Below are 14,400 nucleotides of genomic sequence, written 5' to 3' on the forward strand. Positions count from 1 at the left end.
CTCCGGCCATCCTACAGCAGGGTCACGATGGCGAGTTTTCTACTCCCTCATTCCTTCTACACTTGTTCTTTGGCATTTACTTTAGGGAATGGTTGCCTCTCTCGCTCATGTATTCATATTTGCAATCGTTATTTCAATCCAGATGGACTCATGGGTATTCCTTTCATTCTTTGGGCCCTGAGCCAATAATACCGTTATTATCTGCAAGTATCTTGCACCCAGCAAAAACATCCTGCACAAACGGAGGCAAAATTAAGGTATTTCCAGACAGCCGAACACAGAATCTGTCCCCAACAAACTGGCAGTCAGGCTTATTCCCAAGGAAGCCGCCCGGAAGGAAGAGGGACGGAAGCCACGCAGCACAGGAGCGGAGGAGGGGCTGGCCGCGCAGGGCGGCGAGCAGACACGAGAGCACCGACCGAAGACGGGGAGGAAGAATGTCTGGCGGGTTTAAAGTGTGTGTGGGATTCACCTCCACGGCCCTGGTAGCAGAAAAGGAGGGCGAGGAGTTAGTTTTCCGCTGCTGCGGAAGAAACCACCACAAGCCCAGGGGCTTGAAGCAAAAGGAGTCTGCTATCTCAGCCTTCCTGGGGCCGAGGCCTGGGGCTCGCCCGGGTCCTCCGCGTGGCCCCTCACGCGGCCGGAGTCAAGGCCCCGCCAGCCTGGGCTCCCGTCTGCAGGCCCTGGGGCAGAGTCCGCGTCCGAGCTCGTGTCCGTCCCGGCAGAGCTCCGGGCCTCGTCCTCGTAGGGCTGGCATCCCCGTCGCCTCCTGCTCCGGAAGCCCGCCAGGCTCCCCGTCCCGGTCCCCTCCGCCTCCAGCCGGCTACGCACGTCCGGTCCTCCCGCCCTGAACGTCTTGGCGGAAGCTCGAGAAGCCCTCTGTTCTCAGGAGCTCGTGTGCTTCGACTGAAGCCACCTGGGTAATCCAGGATAATCTCTGTATTTTAACGTCCGTAACCTCATTACGTCCGCAACGTCTCCTTCCTGCGTAACGGGACATATTTGTGGGTCCTAGGGATTAGGGCATAGACGTCTTTGGGGGGTGTCGTTCCCTCCACCTCCGGGAATAAACGCAATTCAAGAGTTCAAAGGTCCTGACGTCGTCTGGGAGTGGACGGAAGTGTTGGCTACTCTGGAAAGGAACCACTAAGAACACAGCACAAAATGTACAGCAGGCAAGCTCGCGGAGGAGAATATGGACGAACCGAGAAGGTGGTCAATACAGTAAAAAGAGGACAGTCGAGGAGGAGAGAAGGGCCACTGAACAGGCGGGAATACGGCCAAGTGGGGTGTAGGATGGGGGCTGTGACCCCAGCTGTGTTAGAGATTCCGTTGATGCAAATAAACAAAACACTCTCAAAGATTGCCAGGCTGGGTTCAAAGAGCGAAAAATCTAACAATATTCTGCTCCAAGGGGTTGCATCTGAAAAAAATGCGGGAAGCATGTAAGAAAAGGGACGTGAGGGGGCACCTGGGTGGCTCAGTCGGTTAAGCGTCCCACTTGGACTCAGGTCACGATCTCACGGTTTGTGAGTTCGAGCCCCACCGTGGGCTCCGGAGTCTGGAGCCTGCTTTGGATTCTGTGTCTCCCTCTCTCTGCCCCTCCTCCACTCACACTCTGTCTCTCTATCTCAAAATAAATAAAAACATTAAAAAAAAGAAAAAAAAAGAAAAGGCACGTGAGCATACAAAGTTCACACCGGTGGAAAGAGCGCTGGGGGGCCACATGGAGGTGTGGGTGGGTCCACGACACCACAGGGGACAGTGGGGGGGGTCTCCGCAGCAGGGGGTGCCCAGCGGTGGGACGCCTATGGAGGGCAAGAGAACCTTGACCCCCCCCCCACATGGCACTGAAACATCAACCCCGGGTGCTCAGAGGTGAGAGGTGGGATTTCAGAATGTGGCCTCGGGAAACGTGCAATCGCTCACGTGGACAGACTCGCTACGAGGCCTGCACGGAAAGCGTGAACTTGCAGAGCGAGGGGTCGGTCACCGGAGAGAAGGGGTCACAGCACCAGGGACAGACGTGGATTAAGAACATACAGGGAGCTCTCAGGAATCCAGAGGGATCAAGTCCACAGCCCACGAGAGACACGCCCACGGACTTCGTGCCTTCACAGCAGAGGGGCCAGAAAACGTTCAGAACGGCACCCGACCTCGTTGGTCGTCAGGGACACGCAAAGTAAGTATGACATGCCTTCCTACGGGGACGCCTAAGCCCCGAGAGAGTGACGGGTGCCGGTGTCGGCAAGGACGCGGAGCCGCCGGGGCGGTGGGCCAGTCGACGGTTTCAGCGCTCCAGCAGACGTCATCACTGCTTGAAAAGTTCAAGCTCGTCCCCTATGGCGGCGTCTCCACTGCGCGGGAGGCGCCCTGCGCGCGAGGTGACCCGGCAGCGCGGCCCAGCCTGAACTGGCCGTGGAAGGGGGCAGCTGGGGCACATCCTCGCCACGGGCGCCACGCAGCGCACGGCAAACCACCGCCGTACCACAGCGTGGCGCGAGTCACAGAGCGGTTGAGGGACGGCAGCCCGAGAGACGACGACGTGAGCCGCGGGGGCCCCTCTCAGGTGGCGTGGGGGGGGGCGCGGGGAGGGAGCGCCCCTCACTCGGCACCGGGTCCCGGCTCGCGGCCCCCGCCGAGCCCCACCCTGGCCGCCACTGGGCTTTGGGAGCCCCGCCAGCTTCTTCTCGAGGGACCGGGAGGTCCTGGGGGCGGAGGCGGCCGAGGCCGGTTCGCACGGTGCCCGGCAGGACTCGGCGGCGAGGGAGCTCGGTGGACGCGAGGCGTCACGGCCGAGGTGACTCAGGGCTGGTGAGTAACTCTCGGGGATTGTGCTGAATCATAGATCCTTTGGGCTCCGATGGCTCCTTGACTCTGTGCTCTGAACAGATGGCGGTGTCTTGGCCTCCTCGAGCGAACAGTGGGGATTTGGGGATCGCGTCCAGGAGGAAGTGGCCGCGGTATGACTCACGCGGGCCATGTGAACTCTGATGGGGTAAACAGACCCCAACAACTTCTGCTCATTTAGAAGCAGAGGAAGCAGGAGCTGAGGCATGAACAATGAGGTGGAGGCCGGCCAAAGTCCCAGCGGCCCGGTTCCAGCTCTCCCCCATTACTCGGGGCCCCGAGACGCGGCCCCGTCCCTGGAGCATCTTTAGCGACACGGGCCGACACACAAAATCAGCCCGTCAGCGCGTCCTCTAACGATCAATTAGATGCGCCCCGACCGCCGTTCCCAAGGCACAGGAGCCGGGCCCCGAGAGGCCAGGGCGGAGAAGGCGTGGGGCAGAGGGGAGGTGGCCAGCGCCAGGAAGGCCCGCGGCCAAGCGGGGAGGCCGAGGGGCCGGTGTGGGGCGCGGAGGGTGCCGGGTGGCCGGGGTCTGGTCCAGGGCCGCCTGGGGGAAGGGCGTCTGGGGATCGGGAGGAGGACCCCGGCCCCTGTCGTGTTCCTCAAGAGGCGCGGTGATGGGGACTTGCTCTGACAGCCAAGCCTCGCTCCCCAGGGGCCTGCTGGCGGGGACCGGGCCACCTGCGCCCACGAGAGACGCAGGACGGTGAGCGAGTGCCTCCCTCTCGGAGAGCATGCAGGGGTGCTCATTCCACGGAACGTGCGAGGACACGGCCGGGCCCCCCGGAGCCGCATTCCCCATGGTTCTGTCACGGCTGGTCACCTTCGCTCACCGTGCTCTCTGAAGAGCAGCACCGAGGATACTGGGAAGCGTTTTCCAGTATGTTCCTGCTCCTGCGTTTGCTGCCTGCAGCCCCCTTCCCGTGGAAGCCGCGGCCCCCGTGGTCTCCGGCCCTGGCCTGCCCAGCATTCCCTTCTCCGCAAAGCCCGTCCCAGGCCGGCGGAGGCAGCCAGGTTTCCGTGGGCCGGTATCCACGCCAGGAGGAGGGGCCTGTGGGGCTTCTGGGGCTCTGGGCCCCGAGTCCTGGCGGAGCCGGGACTCAGCGTTTGCACCAGACCCCCGGGGGGGAGACACAAGGGCCGTGGGCAGCCACCTGCCCCCCTCCCCCCCCCCCCCAGACAAACCCTTCCCTGGCTGCAGAGACGCAGGGGGAGAGGGGGCTGAGAGCCAGCAAGGGGCCTGCCGCCCACCACCCCAGGTGGGGAGACCCTGGCCCTGCCCAGGACAGAGCGTTAACCTGAAAGACACCCAGTGCGAGTCAGAAGAGATGGCCCTGGAAGGCCCGTAGGGGAGCCCAAGGCAGGACCGGGTCTGTCGGATGCCGGCCCGGGGACACAGGAGCCGCCCGGTGGGAACGGTCCACGTCCTGGGGCCCACGGGGGCGCCCTCCACGTGAGCTTCGCTGGTGCGGCAACGATAGGAAGATAAGAACGTTCCCACCACGTGCTGCCTCGTGGTCGAGCTCCGCTTGTGCCTTTGATCCCCAGCATCCGTGGCAGACACCCCGGGACCGGGTGGTGTGGTCTGTTTGCTCCCTCTTATCTTGAGGGGCTCAGGGAGAGTTTTCACGGGATCTCTAGAGTTCCGGAAGCATAGCGCCCTCCCTGGTCTGGCTCTCCTGGTGCTCGGGGCTCGTCCCCCATAGGAGAAGCTGGACTCCTGGGTGTTGCTGCCACTGGGGGGGACTCTTCCATCCGTGACCTGACCACAGAGGACCCCGCGGGTGGGGATTTCAAGGGGCAGGGACAGGCCACACACCATCTGCTTTGCTCCTGGTGCCCGAAGGCCTGGTGTGGACTCAGATGTGGGGAGGGTCTGTCTGTGGGGCGCACATCAGTCCTGCCACGTTGTCAGAGGCCTGGGAGAGCGGGCAGGGGAGATGGGGGGGCTTGGCCCCACGAGTACGGGGCCTCCTCCCTGCTGATGACGGCAACCCCCTCAGGCCCACAGCTGCTTAGACGTCAACAGGGACCGTGGGGTGTTATCAGCTCGTTGAGAAAGGGGGGGTCAAAAACGGACTCCATCTACCCGACCCCCGCCCAGTCCTCGGCTATACCGGTCACCTGTGCCCATCTGGGGAGGTCCCGGGGGGGTGGGGGAGGCGGGAGGCTGTGGGTCAGCTGCAGGCTGACCGGGCTCAGGGCAGTGGTCCCGACGGGACAGGGGGCCTGGGAACAGGGCATCGGGGGGTGCGTGGCCCAGCCTGGCATGGGAGGGTGCAGTCCAGGCCCTTCTCACACGGGGCGCAGGGCTGGGGTCCAGACGGCCACCTCGTCCTGGCCTTGAAGACTGAGAGCCCGTCTGGCTCCCTGCCCACGTCCCAGTTCCGTGGGAACCCCAGGCCCACCCAACATCTGCAACGTCTCCAGAGGCTTCTGTCCTCTCTACCCATTCCGGCCGAGGGTGGCCACGGTGCCCTCCGTCCACGGCCGGGTCCTCCAGGCCAGCTCCCCAGACACCCGGTCCAGGGGGCGCCCTGGCCAGCCACTCATCCCAGACCCACATGCGTGCGTGCGAGCGTGGGAAGCCACTGCGGTTGGCTCCCAGGGTCAGGCTGTGGAGTGGTCCTTCTGCCACCAAAGATCCCCGTCTCCGCCTTCTGCCCCATGACCTCCCCACAACCAAAGACCTCAGGAAGTGAGGGGGGCCCCTAGGGAGGGAGGGTCTGGGGCCTGTCCCGGATGGGCAGGGGGGCTGGCTGGGCCTGGAGCACTGCACCCCGCCGTGCAGACAGCTAGTCTAAACTGCTAACCCACCAGCATGGGAAAAGGGCCCCGGGACAAAAAAAAGACACGTGTCTGCCCTTGAGGACAGTAAGGCACAAGGTAGAGTCCCAGTCTCTGGGGTCCCGCAGTCTGCCGCCTGAGCCTGGTGTGTGAGCCCAGCAGGCTGGGGCGGGGCAGGGTGGGGTCCGGCCTTGCAGGGTGTGCGCCTGGGTGGCTGAGGGGGAAGACCCGTAGCCGCCCCCTGGACCTTGGGACCCACGGCCCTCTGTGTGGCCTCCCATCCGCTGGGCCGTCCCTGACCACCAGGACCGAATGCAGCCCACACAATGACCAGAAGGTGGTCCCTTGGTGGACGGATGGGTGCCTGGCCGAGGCAGACACACCCAGCGGGGGAGGGGATTTTGACAAAAGGCCGTTTACAAGGACTAGTGTAGTAGCCAGGGTTGGCAGGCGGGAGCTGCTCAGCCCAGGCTTGAGGGGCAAGGGAGTGAGAGGCCACCTGGCCCCGGGGCTGCCTCGATCGTCTCTCCTCCCACGGTGTCTCCCACCAGGGCTCTACTGGGAAATAGAATTAAGAACCAATGTCTTCCCCGATCAGAACACTTCTCCAGAAAGGCAGAAGAGAAGGAACACGATTCTATCGCTGAACGAGCATCGAGCCAGAGGGGGATCCACACCGCGGGCAATCTGCTACAATAGCACAAGCTCAGACCAAACCCTGGCTCTTGTCGATAGGGAGGTTTTGCAACGGAGAGTCAGGCGATGCGTTAGCCTTTCCCCTCCCAGGAAACAGGAGAGGGGGTGCTATCTCCCTGCAGATTACAGTTCAAAGGGCTGGCTTCCAGGCCTTGAGGAACATTCCTGAGTCGGGAGGCTGGCCAGAGGCTGACGTAGCCATTAAAGAGATTTACACACGTCCGGACAGGGAACCCAGACATTCTGAAAGAAGGGAGGGCTGGGGCTCCTTCTTCCAGGAGGGAGCAAATCTGCATTTGCCTCAGAGCTCCCCCCCTGGCCAAGCCGGTGTGGCCCCGCCGGGTCCCGCGTGGCCCAGGGTGCGTTTGCTGACCGGGAAGGCCGGCGGGAGGAGCGGGGCCCCGGGCGGCAGGGGAGGCAGGGAGGTCGCGGGTGGGCACAGCCGGCCTCCGCGGGGACCCGAGCCCCCGAGGTGGCTGCCCGCCTCCCCAGCTGGGTGAGAAGGGTGGTGAGGGCTCCTCCCGGCGGCCCCACTGCCCTTCCGGCCACACTGTCTTTGGGAAGAAACGCCAACGGGGCTGGCTCCTTTCATGACACGCCAATGTGAACACCCAACGAATCCCGTCCCCCCAGCCGCGGCCCCGTGTGCGCGGGAGTTTTCATCAAACCACAGGAAGGAAGGACACCGGCCAGCCGTGACTTGGGCCCGGAGGGGGACGAGCTGACCGAGAATGCGCACCCCGACTGCAGGGCGTCCCGGAAGGGCTCACGCACTGCACTGCCCGGCTTTCTTCTACTACCTCCTGTGAAAGTTCACACTGAACTTCCAGACACATGGCATGATGTCCTTTGGGACGACGAAGCGGCCTCCAACATTCGAGAAGCGCATTCTGTGGGTCAAGACAAGCTGGCAGAATTTCTGCGGGCACAGCCAGCATTGTTAGCACAGCGGCTCGTGGGACACCCTGCTCCCTGGCCTGGGAGTCGGCCACAGTGATTGTTAAGGAAACGGAAGAAAGTTTTGAGCACTTCCTAGAGTTTAAAAGTAACACAGACCCTGTGTGGGTGCCTGGGAGCTAGAAGAGCGCCAGGAGGTGGTTGGCCTCTAAACACCCTGTAGGAGAGGGAGGAAAAAACCCTTTCATCTACCCTCTTAAGTTCTGTAACTGACACCTGCTGATTAAAATGAGAAAAGCCAGATTAACAGGAGAAAAGGTTTATTTTATATGCATGTGGGGGACCTCAGAGAAAAGAAGTGAAAACTCCAAAGAGGGGGTTAGGCCTGGGAGGGGGACTTATGCCATTTTAACAAAGGGTGATGCTTCCAGAAAAGAGAGCCGGGGCTTTGTGTGTGGGGGTGGAGGGGGTGGGGGTGGGGAGAGGGGCGGTTGAGGAAAAGTGAGTGGGAAATGTATGGTAAATAGGATGTTTAGTGGGCCCCCCCCCCGGGTGGTTCAGTCGGTTAAATGTCTGACTCTTGATTTCGACTCAAGTCACGATCTCACAGTTCGTGAGTTCGAGCCCCGTGTCTGACTCCACGGTCCCACTGCGGAGCCTGCTTGGGGCCTTCTCTCTTTCCCCTTCCCCCGCTTGCACACGCGCTCTCCCTCTCTCTCACAGTAAATAAATAAACCTAAAAACAATAAGATGTTTAGTAAGCTTCTTCACACAGACTCAAGTCGAAGGGTCCTCTCCTGAGGACACCTTTTTACAAAGGACATTTTCTTCACCAACGGGAAATGCGTGCCCTACTTTTAGGCAGAAAGGAGGGGGCAGAGAGCGCCCCTGCGTTTGCGATTTCTTTACCGCCCTCGGCTCAAAATAACAAAGTGACGTCTTCTGGGGTGTCATATCCTGACCTCCTTCCATCTGAAATCGGATCAGTGTTTTTAAGGAAAAATACGTTCAAAGAAACTTCGAGGAACAAAAATCTGCTCCTTCCCTCAGCGAGCGGCTCCGCCCTTGGTGGCTGTCACCTGAAGACGTTCTCACTCCGCAGCCCCTGCCCCTGGCCGCCCTGCAGGGCCGTGTCCTCTGGCCCCCAGCAGCAGGACGGACCCAGACAACCTGCGGACCCAGAGCTTCGTCCCCGCGCCTCTCCCTCCTCACGTGGGGGAGCCCCCTCTGAGTCCCTCCTCTGTCCTCAAAGCCTTGACCTCAGAGGGTGAGAGGTGAGGGTGCGTCCTGGGCCCCTGGAACCACCTCTGCCGCTGCAAGCACGCGGCTGAGAGAGCCGGCCCAGGAGCTGGAGGCCCCCGCAGCCTCCCAAGCAGTCCGGGAGGGTTCCTGGGGCACCCACGGTGGGAACAGCAGAGCCCCGTCCCCTCCCTCGCCACCTGCTGTGTCTGCTGCCGGGCAGGCGCGATGGTCTGCGGCCGCCTCCGGTGGGGGCCTGTTGGGGTCAGAGGTGTGGCCAGGGACAGAACGGGGTGTCCGGGGTGACGCCCGTGGGCCCTCATCCTCTGCGTCACGGCCTGCGCCGTGGAGGGACGTCCCCAGCCCTGGCGCACGGAGTGGTGGCCCAGCTCTGCCCTATTTCACAGACGCCGACGGCTTCTCTGCCGTGGGATCGAGACGTGCCTCGTGTGACATTTTCCCGTCGTACCTTCTCGGTTCCCCCCAAGGGCTTGCTTCCGGTGTTTGTACGGGTTTCCCGCAGCCGCCACAGCGAGTGGGCACACACGGGCCACCAAACACGACACGGTTGCTACTGGACAGCGTATCCAAGGTCAGCCTCCCTGCGCCGAGCAGGCGGTGCCCCCGCAGCCTCCAGACGGGCTCTGTCCCTGCCTTTGTCAGCTTCCGGAGGCTTGGCCGCCTCTGCTGCCCCCCTGCGCCCACCGCCCTCCCACGACGACCCCGCGATCATACGAGGACAATCCCCCGTCTGCAGGGCTGACCTTCATCAGGTCCGCAAAGCCCTTTGCCCTGTGAGGTCCAGCCCCACAGGCTCCAGGGACCCGGTGGGGCGTCGGTAAGGACCGCCTTCCCGCTTACCCCAGGTTCTAACAGAACCCCGTGGTACCGTGTGGGCACTTTCTGGGCGGGTCCACTCTGTCCCTCCCGGTGTCCGTTAGGCCCACAGCAGCCCCGAGCCTCTTTCTGGCCTTGAGACGCTCACACAGTGTCCCACTGCACCCCAGGCTCGAGGGGCAGTGGGGCGGAGCGCTCAGGGACAGCCAACACCACGATACCCCGGAATGCCGACTTCTCTGTGCGACCCCACGGACGACGGGGCTCCACTCTGAGTGTTGGGGTGCTTGTCGCCCGATAGGGCCTGCCCCCCTTTGTTGTGCTTTCTGCTAAAATATTCCTTTCTATTCTCTAGGTTTTAGGCATACAGTAAATTTCACAATCACTTCAAGCTCATGGGATTGTCTTCCTGATAAAGGGAGTCCTGTGCCCCCGCTGTCCCTCTGCTGGGAAAGTTGGTGCCTGATCTTTGTGTCCTCGGGTCTCCTGGCCACGTCACCTCCCTGGAGGGCCATCCCAACCCCCATCAGAGGAGCCCCCATTTGCCCCCTTCCTAGCCTGAACCCAGCCGTCACCATGTTCTCACACCCTTGTCGCCTGACCCCCGGGGTCTCCCAGGCTTCCCGCGATCCAGCGCCCGGTAGGTGCCTCATAAATGCAGGGGAGCGTGTGAGCGAGCGCTTAGTGACCGGTCCGTCACCCCTCCTCCGAGAGGCCAAGGTCTCCACTGCCTCAGAGCCTCTCGGGAAGCTTGTAACTCAGCTCGGGAGGGTCGCGCACACTGGGAGCCTCCTCTTTCCCGCGCCGTGGTGATTGCAGCCGTGAACAGTCTGCTTTGTCCCGCTGTTCCCTGGCTGGTGTGTGTGTTGGGGGGAGGGGGGCAGGTAGCCTGCGGGACCCCCCACGGGACTCCCCCGGGCAGAGAGGAGGGGGCAGACTAGGCTTTAGTCGGCTGAGGACGGGACTCCAGGGAAGGCCAGGAGGGTCTGGGAAGGGGGCCACTGGGCTCCACGAGCCTGACGGTCGCATGGCATTTGGGCAGCGGCCGAGGGCAGAGGGGACGCGACTCTGAATACCGGACCCTTCCTGGGGTCCTGGGCCCGTCTGTGGCTGCCCACGCGTGCCCTGAAGTGATGGGGCTCCCTCGAGGGGCCGTGGAACCACACGGAGGCGTGGCCAGCTCCCCCACTCAGCTGGAACCATCTATTTTGTGATTTATAGTGAGCTTCCCTCACACCAGTGTCGTTGTTTACGTGATGGATGGGACATTCGGAAACCACAGGACCCGGTGATCTTGGCTGCTCATTCCGTGTCCAACGGGAGACGAACGGGACCCTCTGCCCACCAGACCGAGGCTGCCCAAGGGCAGAGAGCTCATCTGCAGGGCTCGCGACATGCCCGTGCCCTGTGAGGTGCCTGCCACACGCACTCGACGTGCTCAGCGAGCGAGGGCTCTTAACTTCCTGCAGAGACAGAGGCGGGCTGGAGCCGCGAGGGCACAGCAGTGCTCATCAGGAAAGCATCAGCGAGAGTCAAGTGCAGAACTGGACATTCTTTCTCTGTGAAAGAACATCTGATTGGAAAAAGTGCAACCCGGGGAGCTAAGGTCAGCTTTGGAAATGTGCAGCCTCAGCATATCTGACAGCAAAACAGCTTCATAACTGAGTCGGGGCCTTGCTCGGTGTGGTTGTGAACATGCGGTCACTTCCCTTGGAAAGAAACGGTGACTTTTTTCCCCCCACCAATTAACTGTTCTTATTTTTCCCCCAGTGTTTTATTTTGAAATAATAAGTAAACTTGAAGAAAATTAAAGCTGCAAGAATAGAGGGGGAGCTTTCCATGAAGACCTTCCTCCTCTACATCTTGTCCCGTGGCCCTCACGCTGCCCCTCCCTGGAGAGTTTATAGAACCAGCGGGGAGTAGCTGGGAGACGTCACGCATCCCGTCTTCGTCAGCGCCCCCCTACGTCCCTTCCCATGGAGCGTGCCATGCGGGGGCGCACGCGGGGTTTCATTTCCCCCGGGCACTTGCCCGTCTGTCCCTGTGTCCCTGTGGCCTCTCTCTGGCGCTGCGTTGGCGGAGCAGAGACGGGAGTCAGTGGGCAAAGTAGCTTAGCCCAGCGACGCCACCCGGAGGTGGGAGTGGGTTTGGGTGAAAGACAACCCCTCAGGAGCGGGCGCTTTTCAGATTATACGCCTCCGATTTCCTCGTCTTGTCTTATTGCATTGGCCGTGCTTCCCAGACAACGTGGAACAGGAGTGGTCACAGCAGGCGGCCCTGCTCTTTCCCAAACTTCACCACTAAATTTGACAGAATGGCAGGAGTTCCGTGGAAGTCTGCGGTAGCCGAGGCTCCGTTCCGTTCTTGGTCTGTGCGGCACCTTTATCATAGTGGGTGCTGACTTCTCATTGGTGGACTTTTCTGCAGTATTCCTTTATTCTGCGTCAATTTCTGCGCATCGAGCTAATCTTGCGTTCTTGGGTTACACCGTGCTTGGTCCGCTATGTGATTTATCCTTCTCATGTTTTGCTGCATTTGGTTTGCTAACATTTTCTTTGGCATTTAGTATCTATGTAGGACATCGATCTCTTAGTTTCTTTTCTCATCTTTTGTCAGACGTGGTCCCAGGGTGATGCCCGCCGTGTAAATGAGCTGCAAATCGTTCCCTCTCCCGTTCTCCGAATGAGCGTGTGTAGGATTGATAATATTTCTTCCCTCAATCTTTGATCAAACTCGCCAAGGAAGCCATCTGGATATGAGTTTTCTTCGTAGAAAGTTTTGATGATAAACTCAATTAAAGAAAACAAAACATGGGGCCGTTCAGACTTCCTGTTTCATGGCTATCAGTTTTGGGAAGCTGCCCTTTTCACGATTTCATCCACCACGGTTGTTGGATTTACTGACATAAGGTTGTTGCCGACACCTCTCCACCGTCCTGTCACCTCTGAAGGGGCTGAGCCCACCTCCCTTCTCTGCTCTTGATTTCTGTCTCTTATTCCTGATCAGTTTTGCTACAGCATTTTCAGTCCTTACAAATTCTCTTTTCTTTAATTTTTTAAAGCTTTATTTACTTATTTTGAGAGAGAAAGAGCACGAGCAGAGGAGGGGCAGAGAGAGAGAGAGGGAGAGAGAGAATCCCAAACAGGTTCTGTGCTGACAACTGTGGGGCCTGATGCGGGGCTCGAACCCACGGCCATGAGATCACGACCTGAGCCGAAATCAAGAGTCAGACGCTCAACCGACAGAGCCACCGAGGCGCCCCAATGTTTACAAATTTTCAAAAAATCAATTTTCACTTTGTTACATTTTTCTGTTTGTTTTCTAGTTCATTAATTTCTGCCACTATTTTATTATTTCCTTCACTTTTTGGATTTAGTTTCTCTTTCCCCAGCCTCTCACGGTGGAAACTTAGATCCCAGACAGGAAGCCTCTTTGGGTTTCTAACACAAGCTCGTCAAGCCACCGGCCTCCTGTGCTGCATTCTGTAGGTCATCACACGTTGTATTTTCACGGCCACTCAGTTCAAGATCGTTTCTACGTTATTTGGAAGTGTACCGTTTAATTTCCAGACTGATGAGACTTCTCCAGATATGTGAGGGATGACCAGGAGGCAGTGTGGCCCTCAGGGTGCCTGGACGGAGCCCTGTGATCTCTTTGAAACAACCCTACGAGGGAGGGATATTATTTTTCCCACGTTCAAATGAGAAAACTGAGGCTCAGGACGAGTACGTAACTGTTCAAAGTCAAATGGGCGGGCGCCTGGGTGGCTCAGTCGGTGGAGCGTCCGACTTCGGCTCGGGTCATCATCTCGCGGTTCAGGGTTCGAGCCCCGTGTCGGGCTCTGTGCTGACAGCTCGGAGGCTGGAGCCTGTTTCAGGTTCTGTGTCTCCCCCTCTCTCTGCCCCTTGCCTGCCATGCTCTCTCTCTCTCTCTCTCTCTCTCTCTCTCTCTCTCAAAAATAAACATTAAAAAATTAAAAAATAAGAAAAGTCAAACGGGCGAAACAAGGCCAGCCGGCCGTGAGCCCAGCTCCACCAGAAGGTGACGTCAGGGCTTCTGAACGCTAACGTGTTGTGTGTGCGCGTGTGCCTGTGCGTGTGTGCCTGTGCGTGTCCCTGCTTGTGTCTGTGTGCGTGCGTGCGTGCTTGTGTGCGTGCACGTCCACGCCTGAGTTTGCTAGAGCTGTAACAAAGCCCCACAGACCGGGCGGCCTGAGTGTCCCGGAGGCCCGAGGCCGGGGTCAGGTGTGGGCAGGACGGCTTCCCTCCAACGGCCGGGAGGCCGAGTCTGCTCCCCGCTCTCCCGTGGCTTCTGGTAAATCTTCGGGGCTCCTTGGCCCGTGCGCACATCGCTCGGTCTCTGCCTGGTGTTCACGTGCTGGTCCCAGGCCTCTTGCACATCTGTCTCTTGCCGGAATCTGTCCTTTTCCGGACTCGGTCACACTGGATTAGAGCCCTCCCTCGTGACCTCATCTTAACCTGACCACGTGTGCGTGTTGGTGCGTGTAAACCGCATGACTATGTATAAGGTACACAGGTGATGACAGGGGACCACTGCCAGGGCCACTTGGGGCCATGTGCCCACCCCACCCCTGCCCCTCCTGGGGGTGACTGACACGGGCTGCCGGGTCAGGACGATGTGGCCCTGCCACCCCGGCTGAGGGTCACCCACCTGCAGCTCCTGTAGCCGCAGAGGTGTGGACGAGCTCCGTGCGTGGACGGGCGGAGGCGTGGACGAGGCGTGGACGAGCACCGGGCGGAGGCGACTGCCTGACACCCAGGACGGAGCTGCAGGGCTGAGCCGAGCGAGGCAGCTGAGGACCCTGTGCGGATGGCCGGCTGTGGACGGGCCATGAGGGGGACAGAGAGAGGGAGGGGAGCGGAGCCGGGACATTGGGTCGGGACGGTTGTCCTGTCTGCCAGCCAAGTGGGTCGGCCGGGCCTCTTGCCCACGAGCCCCGCGAGCGGCGGTTTCCGGTGTGTGTTTTCTGGCAGATCTGTGAGGCCCACGGGGTCTCCACACCACGCAGCCACTCTGGAGAGAAGGCGGGACCTGGCCTGGGTGGCTTCCGTGCAGGCCAACGGGCGAGGGAC

The sequence above is a fragment of the Felis catus genome, chromosome C2 (genome assembly GCF_018350175.1).
Source record: "Felis catus isolate Fca126 chromosome C2, F.catus_Fca126_mat1.0, whole genome shotgun sequence".
Classification (NCBI taxonomy): domain Eukaryota; kingdom Metazoa; phylum Chordata; class Mammalia; order Carnivora; family Felidae; genus Felis; species Felis catus.